Raw genomic sequence first — 6,360 nt, forward strand, 5'->3', positions numbered from 1 at the left:
CCCCCCCCACACACACACAGTTGTGTGGTGCCGCAGGGCCGCAGAGAGAGGGGGAGAGGAGGAGAAAGGGTGACGAGGGAGAAGGGACAGGGAGGCGGAGGACGGGCGGGGAGAGGCGAGGAGGTAGAGGCAGCAAGGGGGAGGAAGGGGGAGGGGAGAGGGAACCACGGGGCACCCCGGCGGCCCACAGGCCCCGAACCGCGTCGCCGGGCCCAGAGCAAGTAATTCTTAATTCAAGCGCTAGGTTCCTGTTTAAATGGGTCGAAATACTTACTTACTACCTAGGTAAGGGTCACTCTAGATAGTCTCGAATCGCTACTGTTAATAGTCATCCCTCTAACTATAAGCAATAAAATTTATCAAAAGAACCTATACCTTTAGCAGCGGAATAATATAAAAATTGGTTAGAATTTTCAAAAGTTTATTACAATTTAATAATAGTATAGGTGATCAAACAAGTGAGTTTGATAAATGACAATATAGTGCTTAATTTGTGAGGTTCAGAAATAAAAAATAAAATTAATATAAATTGAAAATTATAAGAATCAGAAATAAAAGTCAAAAAACTTTTTTTTAATAAAACAAATGAACAATCAAAAGATTCAGAAATAAAAGTAAAATAAAACAAAACTAAAATCAAAAGGTTAAAAAATAAAAGTAAAATAAATTCTAAATTAAAAAAATATAAATAAAAAATTAAGTAAAATAAAAGTCAAACAGCAGTACTCCCAAAGTTGGAAAATAATAAAAATGTATATAATTGTATTTGTTAGAAAGAGTGAAACCCAGATAAATGACAGAAATGTTGGAGAAGGACCCCCTTTTAAAAAAAAAAAAGTCAAACAGACTTAAGTAGTTTTTGTCATGTCTGGGAAGATCTGGTTTTGGTTGAGGGTTCCGATTGGTCCTGAGTGGGTTCCAGCCCTTATGCCTGGCCCCAGGTGTGGCTAGTTATCCAATTAGTGTGAGTGTATTGAATTCCCAGGTGGTGATCAGTCGGCGTGGGATCATTGCCGCTTGTCACGGTCACCCCCGGAGTTCTGTCTGTCTGTCATTTTGATTTTGTATCTTTTCAGTTTGTTGTTTAGTTTGCATTAACCAGTACCCTGGTTAGTGTTTTCTGTAAAATAAAGCACACCAGTTTCGCACTCCTGCTGTGGTTCTCCTGCCTCCCTGCATTCTTGGTCCTCCATTTCACACGCCGACAGATACCACGCCGCTCCGTGACCACAACGTGACAGTTTTGGCCCAATAGGAAAAATAGGTTCAAAATTCGGACTTTTCCTTAGCTATTGAAGTGAATCTTCTGTTTCAATTTAATTATAACTATTTGATTTAGTTATAACTATTTAGAATTGGACATAACTGCTTTAATTTACTCAGTCTGGCTCTGTGTGAGAATTTAAATTGATGTGAGGGGGGTGAAGCCAATGTGTTAATTAGATTCCTTTGTAATTTACAACCGGTTGAGCAGGGGGGGTTGGTACCATCCCGTCTGGCTCTGAAAACAACATCAATTTTTATCTTGTGACTGCGTGGGGGCAGAAGAGGAAAAACACGGAGACGAAGAGGGAGGGGAGGAACGGCTGACGATTGGTGGAAGAAGACGGGGAGGGACTTTTAGAAGGACTGAAGGATATTAATGTTTTGCACGGGGGAGGGACGTTACAGATGGGAAAGAATATGGAGGCGCTTGGCTGCTCTCCTTCTCTGTTCATAAGCTTATGAAAATAAATCCTTAAAGAAAGCCTGATTTCACCGATCTCGTTGTCTGATTTTGATAATCAACATTATGAACACGGGAAAACAAAGAAACATTTTCCAACACTATCCTAGACTTACTTCTATCTACTCAGATCTAATTTAGAAGTTCCAATATAAGGCATAGTTCAGCTATCTTTTCTACCAAGCCACAAAAAGCAGCCAATATTACCATGCCTTTTCTTACCGTACGAGTAGGATAAGCCATCTCTCCAAAGGTTGTCGGAAAAGTCCTGAAATTAGCCCGTCTCCTCCTTTTATACCCGATAGTTCGATAAGGAGGAGTTTTTGTCAGAGACCCTCCTACTAAGGGAGTTAGTATGAGGGTTTCACCCACAGATGGCACGTCACAAAATATTTTTATAGCTAGCGCAGCTGCAAGCAATCTCACGCTTTAGGTCATGCTAACCGGTTTCCTCCTTCCTTTCCCATCCTGTAGCGGATGTTAAACATTCCAATACACGGGGGTCCTTCTCAAGATTTATCATAGCCACCAATTTCTAAAGCTAGGCTACATCCAAGTATTCCAACCAAACTATATAAAATTCCTGTGCTTTTGTAATAATAATAATAATAATTATAAGTAATAATAATAATACTAAAGCTAGATTATCATTCTTATTATTATAAAAATGAATTTAAAATAGGGGTTAAATCTACCCCAGGCATGGCGATCTATAAGCAAATCTAGCAAATGTTGTTATTGATTTCGGAGCTCCCAATTAAGGGATTGTAGTTCTTTATAATGTTAGAGTAGACAATATTAAGTATTGTACTCTTTGCATGTTCAATTAACTGAATGGTGAGATTCTGTTGAAGAAGTTCCTTTGCAAAGGTTTTAATTACCAGAAGCTTCTGGTCGCACATTTAAAGTCACCCAAGCAGTGCTCCGTTCAAATGTGTTCTTTCTCTTGGCTCACATCGTTATTTATTCACAAAGAGGGTTCAGAAAAAGGTCAGCCCACAACACACCTGGTTACAACTGAATGAATACAAGAAAATCCCTCTCTCCTCCCTTCTGCAAGTTCAGCAAGTTCCCATAGCTATAAATCAGATTAGAGAAAAACAATCACACATCGGCCCGTCTCCTTCGGAAGAGACAGATACCAGACCCATACACTCCCTTATTTTCTCAGGAGTGTGAGACACATAAAAATGCTATTCATTTAGCCATACTGAGTTAACTAAATCTAAAACGGCTAAAATATAATTTAAAACTAAAAAACAATGTTAATAACTCATCATTCCCTCATTTGAGCTCTTGAGAGCTCAACACATTAAAACATTTTTTTTTTCAATGGTTGTGTGATAAAAATAATTATCCTTAAAACATCCCTTTAGCAGAAGAGGAGGTAGTTTAGCAATCATATGACATTAAAAAACAATTTGATACATTTAAAAGATTTTTAGTGGAATAAGCATAGCATATGTGAGGCTTAACATAAAATGTTGTTCATTAAAAAGTGTCGCAATGTATCGGCAGACGAATATGTGTTCTTTGAAGCCATCTTGTGATGAAGTTCTTTGAAGGTCTTTTTTTTAATGAAAAGAGTGTCGCAATAGTTCGTCTCTTCTTTAAGAATTTGGGGTAGACTACCCAAATTCTTCGATTTGTCACGGGATTATTCTGCCCAAAATGTGACTGATCAAAGGAATGATTGCCCAAGAAAAGGCACTTGACTTGATCCGTTGACTGATGTCCTCAAACGGCAGCTCCGGAACCGGGCACGGATTCAGCTGACGTGGCTCCCAGGTCGGAGGTGATAAGATTGATGATCATCAGTTGATGAGATAGCCGAGCCTGGCACGTCTCCTTTCCAGTTGTGGAATTTCTCCTCATCAACCCCCTGGGGCCGTTCTCCTGAGTGCAGAAACTTTTCATTTTTAGTTTCTCATAAACTCACATAAATTTTATTTGGAGGAAAAAAACCCTGATAGTTTTTGTTAGTTGGGATTAGTAAATGTTATTTGGTTAAGATCCGTAGGTCCTGTGCTGTTGGAACAGGAAAATATCTATTTTTGTGACATTAAAATAGAGCCCAGCCTTTGATTGAGTTGAATGACATTCGCTCATTCATTAATATAAGACAGAGCTTATAAATATTTATTTTTCAAATAGGTTTTGTTCAATAATAGGTAATTTTTTACCATGACTAAATTTGTTCTAAATTTGCATAACTGTGCCTTTCATATCTCTTATTCTCTTCCCAGAATCCCATGACCGGCCGAATCCTGGCATGCTGGGAAAAACTCACATATATTCATATCATCTATACTCTTTTGCAAACACTGGGCTCCAAACATTACATTTTTCAAATGTGATTCTGAGATAAAAGATATAATATAATATAATTACCTTCATTCGGCGAATATGCATTATTGTCCTTGCTTGCTTCAGACTTACTTTGCGATCGATTTCCTCTGATAGATTTCTTCATTTTCAAACTGTGGATTATCACTTTCAAACTCATCCTGTCAATTGGAGTGTAGGCCGATACCCCACCACCTTTTTAATTTCGTTTTTAAGTTTGATTTTAATTTTTTAACTCGTCTACATTGGTTAAATTCTTAAACATAAACTCCCTCATTTGACAAAGATCCACTGATTTTTTCAAACACGTCAAGATAAAGGGAGGACAAAATAGAGACCTCATGACTCAAAAGACGTCATAAATAACTCAACCCTCTAAATCAGGCTATGAGATAAACAAAAGAGCTACAAAACACTATAAAACTGAACATAAGCAGATACAACTTAAGACACTAATATATGATGACTTTGGGGCCATAAAAATAGAGATAACCATATTACTCTAATTCTCCTAGAGTCCCAAAAATTATTTAAACTGCTAATCAACCTCACCTCTTTTACAGATTAGTGGGGCTGAGGATAAAATCACACAAAATTCACAAATATCTACCATTTCCTAGATTTAATCAAACTAAAAATTATCTTCAAACTTCTAATCTTTTACATATTAGCGGGGCTCATAAAAAACACAGCACACAAAATATTTCTGGGATTTATAAATCACAGTGCTGTTAAAAAAAAATCAAACTTAGCCATCAAACTCTTAGTTAGTCTTTTACTTGTTACTACTCATTTTATTCTATTATTTATTTTATACTATAGCTGCAGCTGGACGAAGTCCAAAAAAGTTCCTCACGGGGAAAATAAAAATATATCATATCATAACATATTAATAAAATTCCCATTGTACCAATTCAGAAACTGATTCTCCCAAAAATATAGGCAAAAATTTAGTAGGCTATAGATTGAAATAAATTTTCTCAATCCCTCATTTCAAATTTACATATGTCGTTTTCAATTTTCTGAAATATCTTGCTATAGATCACAGTTCCCCACTCAACACATTAAAAATGCCTTGCATATCACTATGTAGCATTTTACTGAATGGATCACATCTCATTCCGACCACCAACTTTCTCAGTCCAGACCCCCAGCAAAAGGCAGGACGGCAGCTGTTGTCAATGTTCAGTCCTGGCCAGCATGGCGGCTGCTGTGGCAGCAATGTTCAGAGCAGGCATTTAGATTTCCTCTGGATGCAAAACAGCCATAGGGGAGAAGTCACTAGAATGAGGCGTATACACAGTCACTGGGCATTGAGGAATTTGAACATCATGTTTTTCTTAGGCACAGGACGAGAAGACTGTTGCTCTGCGGCTTTTGACCTTTGATCTCTGCCACATCCATTCAGACGCAGTCTGCAATGTGGATCCGATGACACACAGTCTTTCTGAGAGCTCACCTGATCAAAAAAATGCACACTCGTTGATACAATGCCTTAAAAATGCCAGACTGAGGATATGGGATCATAGCAAGACAGTTCACTCCCTGCTTTCTCAAAAATGTTTCGTAAAAAACACAGCCTCTTTATTCATTTGTTTTTTCATTTTTTTTTTTCAATACCCCTTCAAATAGCTACTAGCCATACAACGTATCAGCAGCTGGGGCGCATCAGTGAAGGCCATCAAACCCTCATCTGCCTTGGATCTCAAACATCAGTTTCTGAAATGACACACTCAGAAAAAAAAAAACAAATATTAAAAATCATTATCAACATGTCAATTCCAAAAACATTCATAACTCCTTATTCAACTATCTTACTTCCAGCCACAGCTATAAAGATGTAGGCATAATTATATCAACTCTCAAACAAAATGCCATTATTTTATCATTACTCTTTATTCATTTGTCCCGAAAAGGGAAAGTTAACAAATTAACCATCGTCATCAATCATTAAAGTGTAAAGATTTATTAGCTCAGTCACTAAAAAAAATAAAAAATAAAAAATAAAAATAAAACACTAATTTAATATTCTTTTTTCAAAAACTCAACAATATCTTTCAAATACTATTACTTATTTTATATTGTTTATCATTCCTCTTACCATTTTGACAAAAAAAAGAGTCCCATTACGAGGACACATTATGCTCACAGCGCACAGCCCAGCCCCCACCTTTTTTTATTCTAACCTAGAAACGGGGGGGGGGGGGGGGGGGTCTTAACATTATAAATCGCAAAACCTATTTTATCCCATTCCCATTAATAAAACAAACGCCACTATCACAACAGTC

Source organism: Leptonotus elevatus, chromosome 4 (genome assembly GCF_054856555.1).
Source record: "Leptonotus elevatus isolate MCC_2025b chromosome 4, RoL_Lele_1.0, whole genome shotgun sequence".
In the NCBI taxonomy this organism is placed as follows: Eukaryota; Metazoa; Chordata; class Actinopteri; order Syngnathiformes; family Syngnathidae; genus Leptonotus; species Leptonotus elevatus.